This window comes from Podarcis gaigeae, assembly GCF_964106915.1.
Source record: "Podarcis gaigeae genome assembly, chromosome: 3".
NCBI classification, from domain to species: Eukaryota; Metazoa; Chordata; class Lepidosauria; order Squamata; family Lacertidae; genus Podarcis; species Podarcis gaigeae.
This window is the reverse complement of record NC_139680.1, coordinates 2,634,821-2,661,459: the sequence shown is the minus strand read 5'-3', so window position 1 is coordinate 2,661,459 and position 26,639 is coordinate 2,634,821. Positions and strand designations below refer to the sequence as shown.

Below are 26,639 nucleotides of genomic sequence, written 5' to 3'. Positions count from 1 at the left end.
GCTACTTCCCAACCACAAAAGACCCACGAACTGGTAAGGAATGGATCCGCGACCCATTTGCCAACAAATCAGGTGAATCTAGCATGTCTATGCAAGAAGAAGAACAACTGCTGGAGATTGCAAATGACGGTGGCCTTAAAACTACATTCAAGACAACAACTCTGCCGATGTTCTGGATTAAAGTCACGGCGGAATAACCTGAGATTGCCACCACAGCACTTAAATCCCTATTGCCATTTCCGACAACCTATCTGTGTGAAGCGGGGTTTTCTGCAGTGACAGCAACCAAAACAAAACAACGGAATAAATTGGACATAAGTAACACACTTCGGGTGTCATTGTCTCCTATTACCCCCAGATGGAACCGTCTCGTTGCAAAGAAACAAGCTCAGGGTTCTCATTGATTTGGCATTCTAGTGAGTTAAATAAAATAAATCACTTTATAATCATTTTTTGGCGTAGCTGTATTTTATTTTGAAGGCATGTTTAAATACAATGAAATTAAAATTATTAAATCAAAACAAGCGGGCCACGGAAAAATTATCAAACATTTACCGGTCCGCCGCGATAAAAAGGTTGGGGAGCACTCTTACACCACTTTAACAGTCCCCCAAAGAATCTCTCATTCATATATACACACACACACACACATCTATCTATATCTATCTATCTATAATATCTATATATAATTGTATATAGATATAATTTTCATATTTTACATTTCAAATTAAACATACTTCATACCATACATTCAATGACTTCCCTCCCTCCCCTTCCAAGGTTCTATTAGATTATCTACCATTCCTGCATATTTTAATATATCCATCTACTGCAGTTCTCTTTTTTTTTAATATAATTTTTATTATTTTCCAATACAAAAAATACAATTGTGCCAAATTTTCACAGATTTTCACAAATTTGTTACATTTTAGACTTCCTTCGGGTTCTCTGACAATCATCCATATTTACTTCTCAGTTTATGCATTTCTCTGTTTATATTGCCATTAAACTTCCCTCCCACTCCTGTTTGTTTTTTTAACAATATATCTCTGTTTTCACAGTGCTTCTTGAAACCCCACCAGTGTTGTTTGCACATCACATGTTCTTTTCAGATATTCAACAAATTTCCCCCAGTCCTCGATGAACTTTTGGTCTCCTATCTTGCATCACTTTTAAATATGTTATGCTATTGAATTTACCTTAATACTGCCAGCGTTTTCAACTGTGCACAATTATTTTCTACATACTCAATGAAAATTTTCCACTCCTCTTTAAATACCTGTTTTTCTTGTTCTCTTATTCTACTTGTTAGACCAGCTAACTCTGCATATTCTATCATCCTGAGTTGCCAGTCCTCCTTGCTAGGGACCTCCCTCACCTATTTGGGGGCTAACAAAATCCAAGCTACCATTGTAGCATACATAAATAGGTTTTCTGACACCTAGGAACCTTTGTCTGGACAATTCCTAACACAAATGCCTCTGGTTTGGGGGGGGGGGAGTTGTTTTAAACATTTTCCCATCTCATTATATATAATTTCCCAATATTCTTTAACTTTTTTGCATGCCCACCACATATGGAAAGAGGTCCTTCCATTTCTTTACATTTTCAACCCAAATCGGATTCCGCTTTATACATCCTAGCCAATCTACTTGGAGTAAAAACCATCTATTTTAATTTAATTCTCTTTCAATGTGTAACATGCCGTCAATTTCAAATCTTTTTTCCAAAGTTTCCCCCAGAGATTTAGTTCTATATTATACAATATATCCATTTCCCAGTGGGTCATTGAAGCTTTAACCAGCTCATTTTTTGTTTCCCATTCCAATACAGTGGTACCTTGGGTTACATATGCTTCAGGTTACATACGCTTCAGGTTACAGACTCTAACCCAGAAATAGTACCTCAGGTTAAGAACTTTGGCGCCAAGGATAAAAAAAGTGGAAATCTGCCCAAAAACTTGTTCCGACCATAATGCAGTAAAGATGGGGATGAATCTAACAACAACTGGCACCTTCAGATGGAGGATGAATGACACCTTATTTAGGGATGAAGAATTCTGTAAAAAGGCCCAGGAAACTTTAAAAGACTATTTTGAAATTAACATGAGGACCAGTGTAGAAAAAAGAATAATCTGGGACACAAGCAAAGCAGTTATGAGAGGATTCTTGATACAACAGAATGCAATTAAAAAGAGAAGCCAGAATGAAAAGAAAGAAAAAAATTTGGAGAAAATAAAAGAGGGAGAAAGGAAATTAAGATCAAAACCAAAATCACAGGACATTCTGAAAGAAATTAAATTATATCAGACACAATATATGGAGTTGATGAACCAAGAAATAGAATGGAAAATTAATCAAATGAGACAAAAGACCTTTGAATCGGCAGATAAATGTGGAAAATTGCTGGCTTGGCAAATAAAGAAGAGACAAATATTGAAGACGGTTACACATTTAGAAATGGAAGGAAAGAATATCTATAAACCAACAGAAATCAGGGATTGTTTCCAGAAATATTTTAGACAACTGTATACACAAGGGCCTCAGAAAGATACAGATATGGAACTGTTTCTGGGGAAAAATGGACTGAGAAAGATCTCACAGGAAAGTAAAAGAATTCTGAATCAGAGAATAACAGAGCAAGAAATAGAAGGTGCCATTCAAAATATGACATTGGGCAAATCCCCAGGACCGGATGGACTTACTTCCAGATATTATAAGGTTTTGAAGGAATGGTTAATACAACCTTTGAAGGAAGTCTGCAATGAAATTATGGAGGGAAAAAAGGCACCTGACACGTGGAAAGAGGCATACATCACACTTATACCGAAGACAGAGACAGAAAAGACTCAACTTAAAAACTACCGTCCTATTTCCTTATTAAATGTGGATTACAAAATTTTTGCTGACATTTTAGCAAAAAGGCTGAAAATAGTTTTGATGGAGGAGATTCATAGGGATCAGGCAGGCTTTCTCCCGAGAAGACATTTATCAGACAACGTAAGGAACATAGTAGACATCTTGGAAATGCTGGAAGTGAATATTAACACTAAAGCAGTCTTGATATTTGTGGACGCCGAGAAAGCCTTTGACAATATTTCTTGGAGTTTTATGATGAAGAATCTCCAGGGTATGGGGGTAGGTCAAGGGTTTGAAAATGGTATAGGTGCGATATATTCTGAACAAAAAGCAAAACTTATTGTGAATAACGTGGTTACAGAAGAATTTAAGATAGAAAAAGGGACACGTCAGGGGTGCCCAATCTCTCCACTACTTTTTATATCGGTCCTGGAGGTTTTGTTAAACATGATTAGGAAGGACCAGTTGGTTAAAGGAGTGCAGGTCGGAGCGAAACAGTATAAACTGAGAGCATTTGCAGATGACTTAGTACTTACATTACAAGAGCCTGAATCTAGTACAAAAAGAGTTTTAGAATTAATTCAAGAGTTTGGTCAGGTAGCAGGATTTAAATTGAATAAATCAAAAAACTTAACAACATTTGAAAAAGAAAGGTTTCAGAATGAGACAGGGTTAACGGTGGTTAAGAAAGTGAAATATTTGGGGATAAATATGACATCAAAAATGTGAATTTATTTAAAGATAATTATGAGAAATCTTGGATTGAAGTCAAAAAAGATTTAGAAATTTGGTCAAATATGAAGGTTTCCTTGTTGGGTCGAATTGCTGTTATAAAGATGAATGTGTTGCCTAGAATGTTGTTTTTGTTTCAAACATTGCAAATATTGGACAAGATGGATTGTTTCAAGAAGTGGCAGAAGGATATTTATAAATTTGTCTGGCAGGGCAAGAAGCCGAGAATAAAATTTAAGATATTAACTGATACAAAAGAAAGGGGCGGATTTGCCCTGCCAGACTTTAAACTTTATTATGAATCAGCAGCTTTCTGCTGGTTGAAAGACTGGCTACTTCTTGAGAACACTGACATTTTGGACTTAGAAGGATTTAACAATATTTTTGGGTGGCATGCATATTTATGGTACAAGGTAAAAGCTCATAAAGGTTTTAAAAATCATATTGTCAGGAAAGCATTATATAATGTCTGGACTAGATACAAAGATTTACTGGAAAGTAAAACTCCAAGGTGGTTGTCCCCAATGGAGGCAAAGGCCTCAAAAAAACTTAATATGGAGGCCAAATGGCCGAGATATGGAGAAATTTTGGAACAAGAAGGGGACAGATTGAAATTGCAAAGTTTTGAGAAATTAAAAGGGAAAGTGAGAGACTGGCTTCATTACTATCAAATAATGGAAGTTTTTAAAATGGACAGGAAAATTGGCTTCCAGGTGGAAAAATCGAAATTAGAGACTGAACTGTTAGAACCCAGTACTAAGAATTTGGCAAGAATGTATAGCTTGCTGTTGGAATGGAACACACAAGACGAAATGGTTAAATCTGCAATGATTAAGTGGGCACAGGACATTGGTCATAATATTTTGTTTGCTGACTGGGAAAGGTTATGGACCACCGGTATGAAATTCACGGCATGTAATGCCCTGAGAGAGAACATTATGAAAATGATTTATAGGTGGTACATGACCCCAGTCAAGCTTGCAAAAATCTACCATTTGCCCGATAATAAATGCTGGAAATGTAAAGAAACTGAAGGAACATTCTTTCACCTTTGGTGGACGTGCCCAAGGATTAAGGCTTTCTGGGAAATGATCTATAATGAATTGAAAAAGGTACTTAAGTACACCTTCCCTAGGAAACCAGAGGCCTTCCTCCTGGGCATAGTTGGCCAATTGGTGTTAAAGAAGGATAGAACATTTTTTATGTATGCTACAACAGCAGCAAGAATACTCATCGCAAAGTACTGGAAGACGCAAGACCTACCCACCATGGAAGAATGGCAGATGAAGGTGATAGACTATATGGGACTGGCAGAGATGACGAGCAGAATCCGAAAGCAGGGAAGAGAAACGGCGGAAGAGGATTGGAAAAAATTTAAGGACTATTTAAAGAAATACTGTAAAATTAAGGAATGTTAGAATGACGCTGGATTATAAAATAAGAGGTTAATAGCGGTAAGGGATAACTTAAAGAAAATAAATAATATTGAAATTAAGTTAAAAGTAAGGGAATACAGAAAGGGAAGGTACGAGGAAGTCGGGAAAGTAAGCCATAAGAAAGTGTAAATTGAATTTATACGTGTTTATTGTTTGTATCTCTTATAATGTCTTTTTTCTTTTTTGTTTGTTATTGTGCTTGGTTGGTGTGTTAAAAATCTGTGGAAACTTCAATAAAAATTTATTTATTTTTTAAAAAAGAAGAACTTTGCTTCAGGATGAGAACAGAAATCGTGCTCCGGCGGCGCGGTGGCAGCAGGAGGCCCCATTAGCTAAAGTAGTGCTTCAGGTTAAGAACAGTTTTATGTTAAGGACGGACTTCCAGAACGAATTAAGTTCTTAACCCGAGGTACCACTGTAATAGTTTATACATTTTAGATGATAATGATGATAATTTTCCTTATTCTGCACTAACTCTCATTCAAATTGTGAGCTTTGGTCCCAAAATCCATTTTTCTTATCTAATTTAAACCTATCGTATGTTGATGATACTGTAACCAATCAGTAACTTGTCTCCTTATTTCTTTCATTGGTTTCAATCTGAGTTCACTCCCTGAAAAGTTCAGCACGTCGCTATAGGTCGCCCACCATCTATCTATATTGAGTATCTTGATTATGATTGCTTCAGTTGGTAATAACCAATGGGGTGTTTTCCTTTCCATCAAGTTTTTGTATTTCTCCCAGACTCCATAAAAAATTCTCCTAATGGTTCATGAAACACTTGTAAATTTTAGCTTTCTCATACCAAAGGCATATATGCCAGCTGAATTTCGTGTTGTGGCCTTCCAAATCTAAAATGTGTGCATCTCCCAATACAATCCATTCCCTTAGCCAACACAAACAAGCTGCCTCATAATACAGTTCTAGGTCTGGCTGGGCAAGGCCCCCTCTTTCTTTTGTATCTATCAAAATTTTATGTTTAATTCGAGGCTATTTCCCCTGCCAGACGAATTAGAAATATATTTTTTCCTTTCCTTGAAACAACTTAAGTTATTAACAATCGGGATTGACTGAACAATTGGGATTGACAACATTTTAAGGCAGTAAATTCATTTTAATGGCTGAGTTTCTACCTAATAGGGAGAGTTTCATCCTTCCCCAAATCTCCATCTTTTTTATTATCTTTCTTCTATAATCATACTGAAATAAATTGAGATTTCTCACAGTCAGCCAAATCCCTAGGTATTTCTTACCTATTTTTAAGCCACTTACCATTTCCAAAACCTTTTTCGACTAGTCATCCATGTTTTTAACCAACATTTTAGTCTTTTCTGTGTTTCTTTTAAGGCCTTCCACTTCTTCTAATGCCTTGGGGACACTCTCTATTGGTTGTTCCAATGTTAATACCACATAGCAAATGCCTTTAATTTATATGATTGGTGCCCTACCTCTATACCTTTAATTTCCCTATTTTCCCTTATATTCTGTAACAATATTTCCAATGTCAGGATAAACAACAACAGGGATAAAGGGCAGGAGAAGGGCCAAAAACAGTTGGCCTTTCACAGGGATGGCCCAAGATATTTTGGCACCTAAGAACAGACCCCAAGATACTGATGCCCCTCCCGGCCAGGGAGGAAGGGGGGAGGGAATATCTACACTTCAGGGACAAAGGGGGAAAGAAAGATTGACATTGTGAACTGCTGCCCCAGGGAATTTTTCTGCCTGAGGTAGTTTCCTCCCCTTGTCTCATGGGTGGGCAGCCCTGGTCTTTCAGCAAAGCCCATGGAATAGCCACAGCTATGTGGAAGTTAACTGGACCGGCGGTTTAACCTTGCTCCAACTCTGATGATGAAACAACATCCTCTACTGCACTTAAAAACAGCAGGCCAGATGAAGGTAATCTGCATGGCATGCACAGCTCTGTCTTCCAAAACTTTGGCCTGACTTGTTCACTGCACTACCTTGCTGCTTGAACAAACAAATGTTGCAATGCAGGAATGGAAATGCCATGTGTCATGTGTGCAGACAACATATGTCATGTGTGCAGAGTAACATGTACACACACATGATGCCTGCTAGAGTGTGTGATCTAGTTTGGCTACTTCTCTGCCATCTTGGTCAGCCAGGTGCCTTTCAAAAAGGTGGTTCCTGTGACACTTTGGAATAAAGTGATTGCACCAGATAGACAGACAGACAGCCTGGCCAGGCTACTCACAAGCAAGCAAGCATTGCCACCTCTAGGGCATCAGCTCTAGAAAATGTCTGAACAGTGTTTTTATATAGACCAGGGCTGTGCAGTCTATTTTCTGTTCAGGGTCACATTTACTTGGGGATAATACAACATACCAAAGCTGTTCTAAAAAGCAAGTGAAAGTACCGTATTTTTTGCTCTATAAGACTCACCTTTTCCCTCCTAGAAAGTAAGGGGAAATGTGTGTGCGTCTTATGGAGCGAATGCAGGCTGCGCAGCTATCCCAGAAGCCAGAACAGCAAAAGGGATTGCTGCTTTCACTGCGCAGTGATCCTTCTTGCTGTTCTGGCTTCTGAGATTCAGAATATATTTTTTCTTGTTTTCCTCCTCCAAAAACTAGGTGCATCTTGTGGTCTGGTGCGTCTTATAGAGCGAAAAATATGGTAACTCCTTTCTGACTGTAGTGTGCTGTATAAATACATACACCTGCATGGCTGAAGCCTACCAATTTGTTCTCAGAGAGCTGAGAGGATGGAACCCAACTCGTACAAATGGGATAAACTTATTTTAAAAGTTTTTTTAAAGAAATTAACCACATACATCAATTAATTTTGTTCTGAAATTAAATAGAATGAGGGAGAAATACATAAATATAAAGAAGAAATGTTAAGCAAAGAAGGAACTCTGATGGAAAGGAAGAATTGGGTAACTTCAGGAGCACATAAAATGAGGCCAGAGGTGCATTTATTTAGTCCTATATTAAAATGCCAAGTTTTTTTCCAACTGAGACATCGAGATCAGTCCCCAGCAATGTGACTATAACATTATGTGACTTAACTGCAGCAATGTGACTATAACATCACATGCCTTCAGATCATGTCCTGGAACCTGAGACCACCTGCAGCCCACCTGCAATGCAGACATTAAATAGCACACAAACACCAAGGAGCAGAACTATCGCCGCCCCCAGCATTCCTTTCTGAAATCTAACTCCACCATCACCATGTAAGAGCAGGACGACTGGAGGGTTCACCCAATACAGAAAGGCTTAGACAACATTTACAAATAACATCTACAATGCTGCTGTTCTGGATGTAAATGACAAAATCTTTCGAAATAATGAGCCTAAGGCACATGCTTCCTGGCATAAAGACTTGTTATTTTGTGTGCACTTCAAGTACAAACCCAACAATCTTGCAAACAGTCTATTCAGTATAGGACAACTCACAACGTAGCAGAAACATTAAATAAAAAAAAACTTCTGCATGCTTAGAGGTAAGAAGAAACTACAAGAGCAAGCAATGTCTCTTGAGTGTAGAAGTTTTCTTCAAGAGAAAGTTGAGGAGGTGACAAATGATTTGAAGATGAAAAGGCAAGGTGGTGGTGATTTCTGTAAAATCAATAGCGCTGGATGTGAGCTCTCACAAATTGTGAATGATGAGGAGTGAATTCCGCAATCAGATCAAGCCCACAACTGGTTTTGAAGAAGTGGGCAATAGAGATGAAATTTCGTAACTTATTTAGCTCCTTTATGTTGTGAGAAGCAAAGCAAATTCTTTTTTGCCCTGGGCCTCCAAACAGCAATACCAGCAAAATATAAAATTATTTTAAATTAAAAATAAAATATCAAATACATTGGCCGCTATGAAAAATATCTGATCACCAATGCATCTGTGTTTTCCTTTGCAGCAGCTGTCAAGTTGCAGCTATATTTGTGAATTACAGAAGCAGTCAAAATATGTTAAGCCATAGCTTTTCCTGAAAAATTAAAGGGCATGTTTCTAGTCAAGCCAAGGGGTTTACTAGCACCAAGGGACATAGTCTGTCAATAACACTTTTTAACAGAGTTGAAAATGTTGTGAAAGAGGCATCACTTCCCCTAGTGTCTGCTTTTTGTTTTTGTTCTTCCACCGTCACTTCTGGACTAACAGGTTTTTCAGTTGTTTGCAATCATACAAAAGAGAGCTCATACCACAATCAGTGATCCAACTCTCATAAATACTTTCAATTTTCTGAAAAAAATGTCTCCAACCTTAGACTTGCAGGAGGAACTTTCCCAAGCTGGTCTGCCAGCACATTTACCCAGGAGTTTCTAGTCAGCCTTCTGTAATATACGGGAAACACAGAACTTCTGCTGAAGTAGTTGCTATAAGAAATAAATTACTTCTCGCCAAGGACTTTTGCCAGGGCTGCAATTAGAAAAATGGTCAGTTCAAAGTTGCTATTCATTTTTGTACCCTCCAAAACAGACACCTTAGTAACAGACGCTGAGTTAGGTCCAACTTAAGTCAGCAGACCCATTGAAATCAATGTTCTTATCTTAGGGCTTATCCACACTTCCCTTTCCTCTGCACTTTCCAGGCACAGTCCATCCTTTAAAGCTCCATATCCAAGCACTATTTTTCCTGCTCCGGAGTCTTCTCCATGAAAACCTGCTCTTTAAAGCTGAATCAGAGCAATTGCAATCCGTGGAAAACCTGAATTGCCATTTGTTCTGGAGCAAAAAGGAAGCGGGGGAGGGGGGCACACTCGGACATGGAGCTTTAAAGTGCGGACCATGCCTTGAAAGAGCAGGGCAAATGGTAAGTATGGATGAACCCGTCATCCTGCCCGTTGATGCCAGTGGCCTCTTCTGAGTACGACTTGGTTGGACCTGCAGGGCACCTGAGCTGCCACGTCCCTCCCATTATGTCCTTCACCCTGAACTTAAATTGTTATTTTGCATTTCTAATTAGGGGGACACTTTCTGGATGAGTGCAAAAGGAAGTCCATCCACTTATTCTGCTGCTTCAGATGTGTTTTCCTTTATTTTGTTGTCTTAATAATGCATTTGGTCTTTAAAAATGTATTTAGATGCTGTTTTGCCCGAAGGTTGTATGTAAGAGAGGCATGTTTGAATGGCCTTTGAGAAAGGCCAAGAATTATCCATGATGTGTCTTAATCACTTTGACTACTCTTAGCTTCCAGTTTTACCACAGTTGAATCTACTGGGGAATATGGGTGTGGGAATGATAGATGAATGCAGCTGGCATAGCCCTGTATTTTTGTGATCCTGTATTTTGTTTGGTCTCAGCTTTTTTCAAACATGGCGAGAAGCCTTTTTAACAGCTTGTTTCTTCATTTCCTGTGAGTCACAAATTCTGTCTTAAGGTTGTTGCATGACAAAGTTCCTGTTAATACTCACTGAGCATGCTTCTTTGTCATGGCTCATGTCAGGGCATGTGAACAAAACATGAATAAGATGTTTGTGAGTTATTGAAGGAGTGGGGGGTTGCACATAGATGAAATCCAAGAGTGTAGCCATGTTGTAGTTTGTTGTTGTTATTTACTGTTTAGGCAGCACCGTTAATGCATATGGGTGCTTTATGGAATAATATAAACAAGAATGAAAAGGTCTTGCCCTCCAAGGAGCTTACAGTCTCGGTTTTGACTATGAGATAGATAGCCAACAGAAGGAGAAGAGGGATGAAGGTGAGCCAATGCAGAGGATGATGGCCTGAGGTGACACAAAGAAACATCTTCGGACTCAGCTTCATTGACAAAGAAAAAGCGCTTTATATGTGTTGTTTATGCATTCTAACAGTGTGACATCAGATGGTGTGTGGAGTTGCATTTTTGCTGAGCCAATTTCTTGTACAAAATTTGCAAAGCGTTTAACAGAAACACTTCTTTGATGTGTTGAGATCCAGCCTTTGTTTCAAGCAAGCTTGTTTTCTCCTGCTCTGGAGTGTAGGACCCAAGCAATGGATTCAAGTTACGAGAAAGGGCATTCCGACTGAACACCAGGAAGAACAGGAGCTGCATTTCCTTTTGGGGGTGGCATGCCTGTACCCTGAGAGCCCAGCGCGCCATTCGCAAAAGCAGCATGGACCTGGGCTTGCAGCGCACCTGAACTGCTGCACACACCCCTGCCACCCTCAAGATGGAGGGTGCCCAGGAGGGAAGCAGTCACTCTGGTGGCCCCCCAACCCCCATGGCATGCCCCTGCAGACCGCCCCCCCCCCAGCACTAGCAGGACTTGCTATGCCTCTGAGGAAGAACTTTCTGACGGCAAGAGCTGTTTGGCAGTGGAACGGACTCCCTTAGGAGGTGGTGGACTCTCCTTCCTTGGAGGTTTTTAAGCAGAGGTTGAGTGGCCATCTCTTCTGGATGCTTTAGCTGAGATTCCTGCATTCCAGGGGGTTGGACTAGATGACTCTAGGGTTCCCTTCCAGCACTACAATTCTGTGATTCTAAGAAGAAGAAGAAGAAGAGTTTGGATTTGATATCCCGCCTTTCACTCCCTTTAAGGAGTCTCAAAGCGGCTCACATTCTCCTTTCCCTTCCTCCCCCACAACAAACACTCTGTGAGGTGAGTGGGGCTGAGAGACTTCAGAGAAGTGTGACTGGCCCAAGGTCACCCAGCAGTTGCATGTGGAGGAGCGGAGACTCGAACCCGGTTCCCCAGATTACGAGACTACCACTCTTAACCACTACACCACACTGGCTCTGCAGCATTCTGTAACTTTTCTCAGAGTGGTTTAACTGTCAATCCCCTTCCCACTCTGAAAAATGTAGCTCTGTGAAGGGAACAGGGGTCTCCCAGCACCCCTCAAAAAGCTACAGTTCCCAGGATTCTTTGGGGAACGCCTGGAATGTAGAATGCAGATTGGAGCCAGCAAGTATGTGATCAGGAAGCTAATAGGACATGGGTAGGCAACCTAAGGCCTGGGGGCCGGATCTGGCCCAATTGCCTTCTCAATCCGGCCCACGGATGGTCCGGGAATCAGCATGTTTTTACATGAGTAGAATGTGTCCTTTTATTTAAAATGCATCTCTGGGTTATTTGTGGGGCATAGGAATTTGTTAATTTTTCCCCTTCAAAATAGAGTCCGGCTCCCCACAAGGTCTGAGGGACAGTGGACCAGCCCCTGCTGAAAAAGTTTGCAGACCCCTGTAATAGGACTTATTTCTGATGCTTAGGATCAGGTTGTAAGAAGAAGGCATCATTCAAAAATACAGTCATACCTCGGGTTGAGGTAGTAGCTTTGGGTTGAGCGACCCAGAAGTAATGGAATGCATTGCTTCCAGGTTTTGCCGCTTGTGCATGCGCAGATGCTCATGCACGTCATGCGGCGAATAATGGCACGCGCAGACGCGGGTTGCGTTCTGCTCTGGGTGCAAATGGGGCTCTGGAATGGATCCCGTTCACATACAAAGGTACCACTGTAGTCACATGCAGTTAATGCTAACACTAGTTCACCTGTTCAGGAAACTGGGCCTAAAAACAACAGGCAATCAGAGCAGTTAAAACTGACCTCAGACTATTTTTAGGGGGACATACAGAGAGCCTCCACGTTGTCGCATTCAGCACACTTTTGTGCATATGGAGTGCAATCAAGTAAGAGGATCTACACAAAAGTTTGCAAAATCCACCCAGTGCAAGCTGTGATTTGAGAAGGAGAAATTAAGACTGTTACCACAGACTTAGTCAAAATGTGTGTTTTTTTAAATTTGCGCTGGAGATCACATTTCTCCAGACAGAATGATTAAAGGGTCAGAAGTTTCAGACAAGTAGTGCATTAGCATTTGTCAAATGCTCGTTGTTATAAGGCCAATGAAAATTGCTAATATATTTATATAATGTAGTGGATGTTTATACCATTGTACATCATTACCTAATTCATTGCACTCAAAGCATTTGTTAAATTGATTTATAATTTCATTTCATAACTGCTGAAAAGACAATGAGGAATCAGATAGTTACTGATATACAAGTGAAGTTTGGTTGAAAGTGAAAGCAATGGTAAAATCTCAGCTAGGTTAGGAGTTTTTGGATTCTGTATTGTATAGGACCCCCTGGGGTACAGTTGGAAGCAATGGTATAGGTAGCAGTAGCATTGGCCATTTTAGCTCTTTTGTCACCAAACTCAAAACACCTTCACTGCTCCCCCTCCCGCCGAGGAAGCTGGCTGTGCCAGTAGTGGAAGAAAGCAGCAGAGTGTCGCCTGGGATCACTTTGAGTTGGTTTTACCATCTGCCTTCATTGCAGGAAGCAGCTGAACAGGGGGAAGGGCCACTACACCACCAGCAGCCCACCTTGCACCTGTGCAGGCGGCACCAGTCCTTCTTGATTGCTAAATGCAGGAAAGATGTTATTTTTCTCAATTTGGATCAAAACTGGGTTTTTTCGGGCAGGGGTGGGGGAATGCATCAACATGTAGAGTTTCATAAGGAAGAATGGAATAAATGCAGGATTGATATGGATTGTGACTAAAGTTGTGTGTGTACCACTTCCCAAACCAGTGGTGGGAGCGCACTGGATGCAGAATGAATGGGAGTGGGCACGGCACACAGTCTAAGAAGTTCCTTTTGCTGCCGAGCTTTTACTCTCTCAAGAAGCAGAAGCAGCTTCAAGTGAGTACACACTGGCATTCAGTGCAGGAAGCAGGTGCCATTTTGGGGGTGCTGTACATACAATTACATCCCCGTATCATCCCTGTCCTACACTGTTTGTCAATCCAAAGCACATTCTGCTGAAACAATCAGTGGTGGACCTACATTTTTGGAGCCCTGAAGCTTGAACTGATATGGGGGCCTCTTCACAACCAGTAATTAGTTCTGAGTAACCACTGTTATCTTCTTCAATGAGGTTGTTCCACACAAAACCACCACATTATTTTATTTTTTTAATAGCTACTACACTTCAGATTTTGCTTGAAATTGCTGTACTAGATTAGCTCACATGTCAAAGACACTGTTGTGAATAGAAATTTCCTATGCCTTATAGTTTTGAGCTATGGAGGGATGAAAATTAGGGGAAATTAGGGAAATGTTGCATACGCGCATGATGCACTTTTTAAAGCAAACGTGGACAAAGTCACTTCTGGGGCGCTTCCAGGATTAGGGGTCCTGAGGTTTCGCCCCTGGGAACAAAAATAACCCATTTTGTGCCAAGGATGCCCTTCTCCAGCACTTGCTGCACAGAGAGCACTTTCTCAGGTCATTTCCTATTGGGACACACTTGCCTCAGGGTTGTGCCCCTCCCCTTCAACATATTTGCCTTGCTTATGAATAAAATAAGCAAAATGGGACATGTATTGAGATGCATATATATGTGGCACTTACCCAGTTTGGGGTGGGTGCTGGTTGAGGCCTCTCTCCCTCCTGTGCCCTGGGGGGCGGGGGCGAATTAATCTCCTTGCAGTCGGCCATTGGGCTTCTCTGTGGCTGGCCATGATGGCTCCTGGGATTGCCTGCCAAATTTTGAATTTTGGCCCCACCAAGGCCTTGGAGGGGAGCAGAGCTCTGGTGGTGGACCTGAGGAAGAACAGCTTTTCACTCCAATTGGCCACTGGAGAATAAAAGCTGGCTGTGCACAATTGGCAGAAGAGCAATCAGCCTGCCCAGCCCACATGTTGCTGTTTAGTTGACTTGTATAATGACTTTGCTGTGGTTTACAAATCGTTACTGTATTTAGGGCTGAGAAGTAATTTGTCTGCGAACAAATAATAATAAAACGATTATTATTAAATAATGATACAACATCTGAAGGGAGCCCTGTATAGGAATGTTTAAAATGTTAAATGTTTTGTTAAGTTTTTGTTGGAAGCCACCCATAGTGGCTGGGTCTGAAGGGAGATGGGAAGGGTTTCTCCCAATATTCTCTGTACCTTGTACCTTGTACCTAAGAAGGATTGCTCTCAAATATTATCTGCAGTAAATTCCTGTGCTAATCCTGTTTTTGCAGTTGTGGTCAGGCAGTTCTGTTTGCTAACTCTGGCAGGTCAAGAGTCCATTTCCTGCCTTGCTTTTCCTGCCTTAAGTAATGCAAAGATAAGAAAGACCTGTATAAGCAAAAGGGGAAGTGCTTAGCTAGCAGAAAGACACGTATGAGGAATGTTTAGCAAGCAATATAGATGTGCCATATAAGGGAATAAGTTGAACATTTGCCAGCTGATTGGGGAAAGTTTGAGGAAGGAATGGGAGGGGGGGAAATGCTCAAAAGGTATAAGAAGGCTTGCTGAAGTGTATTGCTTTACAGCCAGTTTTTCAGGAGCTATCCTGCTGGTTGTCTTGTCCTGCTGGTTGATTTCAATAAACTCTTTTTCTCCAAAGAAGATTTTGCTTTCCTGGTACTTTTGTTCCCTCCAAGGTCCGGGGATGGCGAGGCTGATGGATCCCTAGGTAAATAAGGCTTCATTTCTTTGGGGGCTCGTGCTGGGATAAGCCTCCTCCCCAATACGGACCGGAGGGCCAGGCTCAACCAAGGTGAACAGCTCAGCAGCGTTTGCAGGCTCCCGTGCGCACCCCACCTCTTTCGTGGGGGGAGCCAGCCACACTGTTCTGGAGTGGAGACATCTGGTTGAGGGAGAAAAATAGGACGGCGCCGAGGGGATAGGTCTGCAGCGGAAAAAGGTAAGCCCGACGGAAAGGGCAGCCCGACGGAAAGGGCAGGAGGCTTGATCAACCTCCCCTGGCTGTGGCAATAAAGTGCCGCCAGGAGAAGGGAACTGGCCGTGGCAGAAGTGTGCCGCCAGTAAGGTTAAGCAAAAGGGGACTGGTTGTGCAGTAGAGTGCCACCAGCAAAAGTTTGGAACAGAAGAGGGAGGGATATATATATATTGTGATTTTTGGTGTGTTCTGTGTGGTGTGTGTGTGTACCGGATACTCCAGTGTTTGTCTTGGTGTATGAAGGTCGGGGTTTAGCATTCCCCTTGGCCAAGCGGTTGCAGGATTGTGCATTTTCTGCCAGGGCGACCTCGCGCAGATCACAATCTGTAGTATATGAAGTGTGAGAAAATTTTTACTGTGAATAGGAGCGGAGTATCTGGAAGAAATCGGTTCTGGCCAAAGTAAAAAGCACCCCTTTGGAATGCTTTTGGGGATTCAAGCTGACAAGGGGGAGGATGAGGACATTGTGTGAATTAGATTGGCCCACCCAAAAGAATAAATTGGCCGTCCACCGGGACCCTTGATTTGTAACTCATTAATCCATTATATCAGAACATTTTGAACGTCCATTCTGATCAAATCCCCTACATCTCCACATGGAAGACCAATGTGGAAAAGAACCCCCCCCGGCTGAAGTCATGCTGTCAAGAAGTCTCAGGCAGCCGTATCTGCTCAGTCAGGAAGACAGGAGGACAACCCCCAGTCCTCCAGGATTCAGAGAGGGAAGAAGATAAAGTTTTAATGCCCCCACCGCCTTATGCCCCGGCAACAGCCCTGGCACCACCCCCGCCACAGGGAGCAGATGGCCCAGCCCCCAATCCCGTGGACAATGCATTGTTAGACCTGGACAAAGATGAAGAAAGGGAGGAAAGAGAAGAGGATGGTGAGGATGAGGAATTTGTAAAAAGATTAGTTAAGTTGACAGATGATAATAAGACATGGATAGAGGAACAGGCAGAACGTTTGAGGAAGTATGTGGAACCTTATGCAGGAGAAGTGGACGCCAGTCCCCATTTGTTAAAAACAGCGGGATGTATAGGGGAACAGAGAAGAAAGTGGCAGAAAGAGTGGGGAAGGCAGTGAAAAGTGTGACCCTCCATAGGGCACATAAAGCACAGGAGAAGGGTGCGGCCAGAGTGATGCCTCTCCGCAGAGTGTATGACCCTCCGGCCCCCGCGGGACCTAACGGGGTGGTGCCCAATAGAACTTATACAAGTTCAACATGCCCCCTTCTCTAGTGCAGATGTTTGTAATTGGAGGAACCAAAACCCTTCATTTGAAGAAAACCCTGCCAAAATCATTAAGCTGATTGAGGGAATTTTCAAAACCTACAATCCCACTTTTGATGATGTGCAATACAGAGGAGGCTAGGCGAATTCATGCTGAAGCCTGAGCACACATGAGAGCGCAGGGGGCAGGAGATCAAGCTGTTGTAGCAGGATATCCTGAAAATACACCGAATTGGGATTATCAGACCACTGAAGGGCAAAATACCCTCACCACTTATCGCCAGAATGTCTTAAATGGCATGAGGAGGGCAGCCAGAAAACTCACCAACTTTGTGAAGGCCAGAGAAATAGTGCAAGGGACAGAGGAGGCCCCTGGAGCCTACTTAGAGAGGCTGAAGGAAGCCTACCGCCAGTACACCCCCGTGGACCCAGAGGAGGCTGCCAACGCCCCAATTCTCAAAGTGGCCTTTGTAGCCTAGGCAGCGCCCGATATCCGCAGGAAAATTAAAAAACAAACAAGCAAACAAACAAACAAACAAAACACAATGGTTTTATGGGCCACACCCTTGAATGGATGCTGGAACTAGCCCAGACCACTTATAATCAGGGGGAGGAAGAGGCCCAGAAGAAAAAGGAGAAGTACCAGGCAAAGAAGTTGATGGCCCTGAAGACGGGAGGTCCACCGTTTGGAGAAGAAGAGGAGGGCGAGGCCGCTTAGGAAAGAATCAGCGTGCCATCTGCCGAAAGGCACCTATTTCCTCTCCCAGGCTAAAATGAGGAAATGTCAGATGCTACTACTACATCCGCGTTTGAAATTCCAAGTCACCAGAGCCCTAAACCTGGCAAAGGGGCAGAAGCCGACAATGGACCAGCCTTGGTTCACTCAGTGTTGCAGGAGTTGGCTAAGGCATTACAAATCAATTGGAAGTTGCACACAGCATACAGACCCCAGAATCAGCTATCCAAGCTGACACAGGAAACTGGGTCTAATTGGGTGACAATGTTACCCCTGGCATTACTCAGGGTCCGCAGTCTCCCATTAAGACGGACCCATCTGTCACCCTTTGAAATTGAATTTGGGAGACCAGTCCCATATGTTAGAATGTTAACTCCATATGCTAGCTAAGATATGCAATCGAATAACTATGTGCAGTCACTCTCCCAAGTTCTCTCCTGTTTCCACAGGTGGACCCAGGCTCACAACCCCTGTGTGTTGGCTGCATCAGTTCGAGCCAGGTGATGAAGTGTGGGTAAAAGATTGGGCACGGACGCCGCTACAACCGTGCTGGAAGGGACCTTATACCGTCCTGCTCTCCACACCCACGGCCGTGAAAGTCGCCGGCATTACCCCGTGGGTCCACCATACTTGAGTGAAGAAAGCCATTTCAGACTGGACAGTTACACCAGATCCAGAGAACTCCCTTCGGCTGACTATCTCCAGACGCCTGGTAGACGACCGCTCTGCTGATATCACACCGGAAGCTGATATCTCTACGCACAGCTGAAGAATTGGATGGGAGGGGCGCCCACCGGAGTGCCTCCAACGTTCCAGCCTTGCAGCCTTTGTCCCCTGATAACGTCCAGAACCCTGAACGAACTTTAGTGTGCATTATATGGTGTGAGGAGGAAGCAGTGGGGATTTTGACACCGAGGTGAACATAGGCAGATGGGGACTAGGTTATTGAATAAAACATCACGAGGAGAAAATTATCATAAGATGTGGAAGAATAATATTTATATCAAGGATATGTTTAAGTTCACCACAATGTTAAATCTCTCCAATTGTTGGCTGTGTATGCACATACCACCTTATGCTAAACAACCAGGTTTGATGCTACATGGAATTCCCATTGGTAACATCTTCAACATAGAGAGGAGTTTGTGCGTTAGTTCATTCTCATTGCTGTATGTTTATCCCAGATAACAATGTTAGCATTTCGGCCACAATTGACCACATGGAAACAATGATAGCTGAAAACCCGCTAAAAAACTACAGAAGGTGATCCATGGAATTGGTTATATTCTTGGCTCCCCGATGGTGATCAGGCATATTATGGTATTGATAGCAGGGCCGCTTATAATCCTTTTGCTTTTCTGCTTCTGTATGCCCTGCTTAATGCAATGCTTGCAACATATGATGGAAAAGATGATATCCCGCACGATGGGACCTCGTGTGATTGCTTTTATGAGAGAATATAGACCCTTACCCCAGAACGAATCTAAGTAATAGATTGTTCATAAGAAGAGGAGGGAGTGAAGGGAGATGGGAAGGGTTTCTCCCAATATTCTCTGTACCTTGTACCTTGTACCTAAGAAGGATTGCTCTCAAATATTATCTGCAGTAAATTCCTGTGCTAATCCTGTTTTTGCAGTTGTGGTCAGGCAGTTCTGTTTGCTAACTCTGGCAGGTCAAGAGTCCATTTCCTGCCTTGCTTTTCCTGCCTTAAGTAATGCAAAGATAAGAAAGACCTGTATAAGCAAAAGGGGAAGTGCTTAGCTAGCAGAAAGACACGTATGAGGAATGTTTAGCAAGCAATATAGATGTGCCATATAAGGGAATAAGTTGAACATTTGCCAGCTGATTGGGGAAAGTTTGAGGAAGGAATGGGAGGGGGGGAAATGCTCAAAAGGTATAAGAAGGCTTGCTGAAGTGTATTGCTTTACAGCCAGTTTTCAGGAGCTATCCTGCTGGTTGTCTCTGTGCACAGATTATCTCTGTGCACATAAACTCTTTTTCTCCAAAGAAGATTTTGCTTTCCTGGTACTTTTGTTCCCTCCAAGGTCCGGGGATGGCGAGGCTGATGGATCCCTAGGTAAATAAGGCTTCAGGTCAACCCTGTCAGATGGGCAGGGTACAAATAAAACATTACTTAAAATGTTGTTGTTGTTGGGCCCATTGGGGTTTTTTGCCTTCCGCATAGCAATCACCACAACTTGAGGCAGATAAGGCATTGAGTGCAATCCTGAGTCCAATTCTGGGTCTGGGGTGATTTGGGGCATCACCTCAACCTCATGTAGGTGGGTTCCCAGGGTACTCCAGTAAAAGGATTTGAATGGAAGTTTCTGTTTTGAAGCCAAACAGGGAACAGAAGGGCCATGGAACTCCCAGTTGCGGCATGGGGAGGGTCAGCTTACCTGATCTGTGTCTTTTTACTAAAAAACCCACTTCTTTCTTGGTTTTTAAACAAATACATATCCAGTAACCATTACACACTTATCCAGCAGTAGTGTTAATGGTGTTTGTTTTAAACATTGTCCCTAGGCATACATTTACACATTCAACATTAAAACCCATTACTTAACGTATCCCTCCTAGTTGATCTGCACCCATAAGCCAGCCATGACCCTGTCCTAACCTCAACCTTCCCCTGGGAAGGTGATAAGGGATACATACCCAATGCCTAAGCCAAAGTTTACCTACATCTGTAATCAATAAAGCTGAGGCCAAATCTTAATCCCACAAAGTTGTCATTTCTGTTTATTCCATCTGTTATATCTCATGTCTTTGCCCACGGGGGTAGAGCACATTGCAAGTGGTTCTGCAAATCAATACACCAGCTGCTTTCTTTCAAAAGACTGCAGAAGGATTTTTTTTTTTTAAGAAAATGGAAATACTCATCAAATGGAATGGAGTAGAGTAGACTCAGTTCCAGCATCTCTTAGGTGGGCAACTTCCCCATTATAAGAGAACCAGGGAGGCGTTCATGGTGAGTTCTGGCACTGGAGAAGACCATTGTTTGAAAAGACCCTGTGTGTATGGTATGGACAACACTGAGAGTATCTCTCTCTTTGGATTATGTTAAAGCTTGAAGGTGTGTACAATTGCAAATCACTATGTACTAAAATAATTGTGAGAAAACAGTCCCTGTGTATTTCAAAGGCTACGAGTGTACACAGCCTTAGACAGGCAACAATTTTCATTTTCTTCTGCCAAAAAGAAAACAAATTAAAATAGTTTTTAAATTTTGCAATAGTGAATGATGGGGAAAATGAAGCCTCGTATTCTGAAGTTTGCTCAGATGTGGACCCTGATTTGAATCAGAGAGTCTCCAAAGTACTTTGAGATGGGCTGTTTTCCCATCTGGCAAACTGACTTCTGAACAGAATATCCTGTGTTCTGTGCACACCCCAACACATATGTGTTCAGAGCCATTTATATGTTGAAATCTGACCTAAATCTTAAGAAGGTTATACCTTAAAGCAAACAGCTAAATAAGAAATGTGATAGAAAGCAGGAAGATTGCAATGGCATTTTGTTTAAGAAGCCCCCCCCCCCGCCGCCAACAAACGTACACATTAAAGGGAGCCTAGAGAACTGATACATGGGAGAAACACTGTTCCACAATCATCTTTGATATTTAAACAAGAGTCAATTTCTGTTTCATGACAGGCACATTCTGATCTGGCATCAGTGTCTAACTAGATTTTCTGAGTCATATATGCAGAATAAAATGACTGTGTTGTTTTCTACAGAAAACACATATTATTTCCCAGCATATATTTGAAACTGCTGAAGTCATTAAAACAGCCGTGAGTTACAAATGTTTTTATTTTCTTTATTTTTTAATGAGATGCTTCAGACATCATTATATGGTCACATGCTAATCCCAAGTCCTTGAACAATATGCAGGTATGTGTTTAGGTATGTATGTACCGCATGCTTACCTGTTCACCAAGGATTCATACCTTAAATTGAACTGCATTTTGGCAATCCCTTTTCAGTTCATGGTCACAGATCTGCTCTGCATGGTTCTTCTGTCCTCCACACCCAGATTTGAAGGTAGAAGGTGTGAAGAGTTACTAGCAGAAGCAGGAAGTCTTCTTAGAAACAGGACATCTAGAGAATATTGAATCATATTTATGAAGCATTAGAATGCGCCCCTGCCTGTTGTCATGTTTAGAAGCTGACTCCAGGTGTCATAACTTTGTAGTAGTTTTAGGTGTGCCAGAATCTGGAACAGTTTTTTTGTTTGCTCAGTCTCTCCCCAGTGTATTCCTGAACAGGAACCTGTCAAAGATTCTGGTAGACTTTCCCAGTCTCTACTTCTGCTTGTTTCAAAGTTGATTTAATCAATCCAATTCTTGACCACTGCCTTTTCTGTAAATTTTCCATGAAGCATTTGACACCTGGTACTAAAATAATAATAATCTACAAACAGCTGCCACTGCTGCTATGTTTTATCACAGACTTAGAATACATGCCTGCCTGGATGATGGCACTGAAGATATGCAATGATATCATTGGGTGCTGACCAGCCACATTAAAATATGAATCCAGAAGTTAAAGGCAAACACTTTAAGGGAAGTGTAATCATTGTTGTCATACGAGCCGATATTTAAAATGTAAGTGGTGGCTGATGTAAGTTATAACTAGCTTCAATTAGCAAAGACGAAGCCCTTTAATTATAGTAATTACTGGGTAGACTTCCTATCTCTGCCAATGTATTCCAAACCCCATAGAAGGTTCACTGGTTCCATTAACAATTCAACTGAAAACCCCACTACAAATTATGCCAAATTTGAGGAAATAATATCTACCGTTACCGTCTGCTTGCCCCAGCCCCTTTACTTTGTGCTGTCTCCAAGTAACACTGCATTCATATACTAAAGACAAGTAGATGGATGTGTAAATTATTGCAATCCATCTGAATGTAGATTTAATTATTTTCTTTGGAACCTGTTAGAGATGCAATTTATCACATGCTAATTAACAAACTTTAAAGATCTATAATGATCTAACCTTCTGAACCATATTTGTAGATGCCTGAAGTAAAAAAGACCATTATGGTGGCAGAAAGGGAACAATGATTTTAGAAAGTGGTACAGAATATTCTGCTGTTACCTGTTTAGCAACATTCTCCGCTATTCTGCTTATATTGGGTGCAGTGAAAGCCAGTCCATTTGGCAGTATGAGGCAGGTGCATCAAAAGATCCTAAGGTAATTGGGTGTGTGGGTGGCAAGACACTTAAGCATAAGGTAGTGAGTGAACTCCAGGTATTCAATACCCTTTTCACTCTGGTTTCTAACCCAGACTGAGGACTGAGCCATTCTTTATCATTCTGGTGGGCAGTACACCAGGAGCTAGAAAAGGGAGAGCACATTCATATTGTTTCAGTGGACCCTTTCAGTCCACTGGCTTTTGATTCCACAAACTGTTAAATCCTTCTGGGTCACTTATCCTGGGTGGGGTGGATGGATGTTCAAGCGATATCAGTCCTTGCTGGAAGGTAGCTGGTTCTGAGTGGCTACTCTTGAGTTACACACAGATTCCTCTTATCCCTATGTTGTTTAACATGAAACCACTGGGGGAGGTTACCGTATTTGTCACTGCCCATCTTTCTCTTTTCTTTCCCTCTGTTTCCAAGGAGGTGCTGGAAGTCCTGAACCAGTTCCAGAGATTAACAATGGGTTGGATAAACACAGGAAAGTCCTAAGTGTTTTTACTCAGTAGGAAGTGCTTCTGGTACTCTCTTTGCTTCCAGATAGCCAGGTAGTGCCTATGTCAGTTTGGACATGGTGCCTCAACTGCACCCTCTCCCAGAGAAGGCAGATCTTCCCACTACACATCTACATTGGTTGGGTCCAGGCTGTATAAAGGTTACATACATGGGACTGTCTTTGAAAATAGTTAGGGAACTTCAGCTTTGGTCAAACTCCTGTCCCAAAACACTACAACAGCAACTTTTACTTGTAAGTAAGGAAGATATATTTATTCAGGCAAATAGCAATATGGGCTCAGTAGCCAGCATAAAGTCCATAAGACAAGATTCCATGGTAAAAAGTTCATAACTGAACAGAAGCTACAAAGATGCCCCAACAATTGTCATGCCTCTCCTGCTAAGGTTTGAAAGATGAGGTGGGGGTGAGCTCGCCCATGAATCTGTTGTATGCATACACATGCTCTCAGTAGGGGTGGATGCATCTGAACCCACCTGTGAAGGTGGCACCTGGCTCTCTGCCTCCAGCTTTGCCACCACATCCTCATATTTAGTTGGCTCTCTCCCTCCTTAAAGAGGCTCTACACAGGAGGCACAGAGGAGAGAGACAACAGATCTTTCTTCCCTGACATTGAGAGACATTGAGACAGCCTCTCTTCTCCAACCCTGGGTTCCAGCTCCCCCCTGCCTCCCCCTCCTGCTCTGTCTGGAGCAACCAAATAATGCCAGATTCAGAAGGAACCAAAGGGCTTGTGAAAGCTTCTGCAAAATGTAACAGCCAGCATTTTGAATGGGTGTGTGTCTGTATTGTATGTCAGATCACGTGACTCCAATATTCTACCATTTTCACTGGCCTCTGGACTAATTTGAAGCACAATTCAAAACGATGATTGTTTAAAGTCCTAAATAGTTTGGGGCCATGGATTTTATTGGGTCCCTCTTTTCGCACATTAATCTGCCCACTTCAACCGAGCCCCCTGTTCCATCAATAGTAGACAGCTCATGGGTATGTTGGGCAAGGCCATTTCTGTTATGACAACCAGGCTATATACCGTAACTCTCTCCCTTGGAAGACAACCTATTGGATCCATGTTAAAATATCTGGATTGTGGTCACATTATAAAAGAACTCCTAGAAATAGCAACGAAGAATCAAAGCCAGTGTTGCCCTCACCACGATCTCTGCTGGGCTCTTAAGATGACAAGGAGCTAGGGAACCCCCGAGGGAAGCCCCAGAGGAGGAAGGCTCTGAGCCCGAGGATTGGGGGTGGGACACTGAGGAAAGGCCAGAGGGAGAATGGGGGGAGGAATGGTTGGATGCTGAAGAAGCAACAGGCTTTAGTGAGTAAGGAGAACCTTTGACAGGGAGCAGCTCAGAATCAGAGGGTGAAGCGCAATCCCAGGAGTCTTACTCTGCTGCTGTGACAAGTTCCTCTCCCCCCATGTCTCCAAGGGCACACAGGGATTGCATAGAGCTGGACAGAGATTGCAGGTGGGCCACCGTAGTTTGACTTGCATCTGACCCAGCTCTGATAACAAGTGAGTGGAGAGGGGCATCTTCCCATTTTGCCTCAGGTGGCAAAAAGGGATGGGCTGCCCCTGACCACAACTCCCATCCTCCTGTGGTGGCTGGAGGTGATAGGAGTTGTAGTTCAAAATATCTGGGGGCAGCAAGTTGGGGAAGGCTGACACAGCTCTTGGAAACAATGTTATGAGTCTCCACGCACTCTGTGGCCAGGCAGGTGTAGTTCTTATAGAGAAGCCAGATTCAGTGGCATTTTCCTTGCGACTGTAGTGCGTGCCCCAGTCAAAAGCATGTTATGCATTATGACCATCCTAGACAGCTGAATGATAATGGAAGGCAACTAACAGATGGAGCCAATAATCTATTGAAACTGAGGAGGTAATAAACCCTGCCTTTGGCCCTAAAGATTACTATTTCAAACCTTGCGAACTTTTGGTTTTCTAGTATGTGGACCTTATCTAAGGGCAAGGTTTCTTTCCCATGCTTGTCTCATCAGATGATCGACATATGTCAGAACCACGTCACACCTGATTCATTCTAATATAGAAAAGTGATTCAGAACCAGTGCTGAAGCTTCTCTGACCACAAGGCTGCCAAACAGGTTTAGGTTTACATCTGTGCCATGGGCCACATTGAGCATTCCCAGGTAATGTTTGCATAGAGAAATCACAGGGAGATGTACAATATATGAGCCTCAGGCACCATAACAACCCAGCTTCCTTCCTTCCTTCCTTCATTTTGTTATATTTCTTAAATTTGTTACTTTTTTATCTTGCTCAGGGCAACCCAAAGCAACTTACAAACACCCCCCCCCCATAAATATATTAAAACCAACAGTGGGGAAATGCATTAAAAAATCTCACCTACTTCTAAAGGCCACAGATAGTTAAAGGCCAAGGGCCTGGTTAGTATAGAGAAAAATTTTTGCCTGGCACCTAAAGATGAAGGTGCCATTCTTGTGTTGCCACCTCTCACGGAAGGTGCATACAAAGGAGGGCCTCAGATGGTGATTGCAGGGTCCTGTTAGTTCATAGTGGGAGAGGTGGCCTTTGAGGTACTGTGGTTCTGAGATGTTGAATTGGGCCCAGATTGGTGGCAACCAAACTAATTGGCAACCAGCAGGTTTGGGACAGGATTGGTGTTATATGCGGAAACTGTCTCACCCTGGTGAGTGGCCTCATACCCTCCAACATTCCTCAGATTAAAATAAAGACTTTTGTCAATGCCCAGTGTTGAGGACAGTGGCGTAGCGTGGGTTGTCAGCACCTGGGGCAAGGCAAGTAATTTGTGCCCCCTAACCCATGGATTTTCGCCCCCTAACCCATGGATTTGCACCCCCTAACCCTAACCCCCAGATGTTGCACCCGGTGCGGCCGGGCCCCCCTGCACCCCCCATGCTACGCCACTGGTTGAGGAACTGACCCTCCTCAGCCTTCCATTTTTGTGCCCCCCTCCAAGCATTTCCTATCAGAAGCACATACAGAAGCACTTAACCCTCCACTGTCCTGAGAAAACCCTTTAAGCCTGAGTTTATTTAATTTTAATCTTTGGTAGATTTACAAAGAGAAAAAGGCACACCAAAAAAAAAAAATTTTTTTAAGGGACAAGAGAGACATGGACACACAAAGCATTTTTTAAAATAATCAAGATTCCTTGCTCCCCTCCCCCTTTCTTCCTGGCCCTGCCCTCTGCCTTCCGCGAGGCTGGGCCTCCGGGGCAGCAGCCTCTCCCCCTCGCCCTCTCCGGCAGCCCCCACCTGGGTGGTTGAGCATATACAGTATATTATAGGATGTGT

General features: G+C 42.7%; 1 protein-coding gene across 1 annotated transcript in view; it reads right to left on the bottom strand.

The window, feature by feature from the left end:
* Positions 1 to 21,647, bottom strand: part of PELI1 (pellino E3 ubiquitin protein ligase 1) — an 84,245-nt gene extending 62,598 nt beyond the window's left edge. The window contains exon 1 of the mRNA XM_083730456.1: positions 21,569 to 21,647. The gene's annotated coding sequence lies outside the window, so the exon portion shown is untranslated. The remainder of the gene's footprint in view (positions 1 to 21,568) is intronic.
* Between the last annotated feature and the right edge of the window lie 4,992 nt (positions 21,648 to 26,639).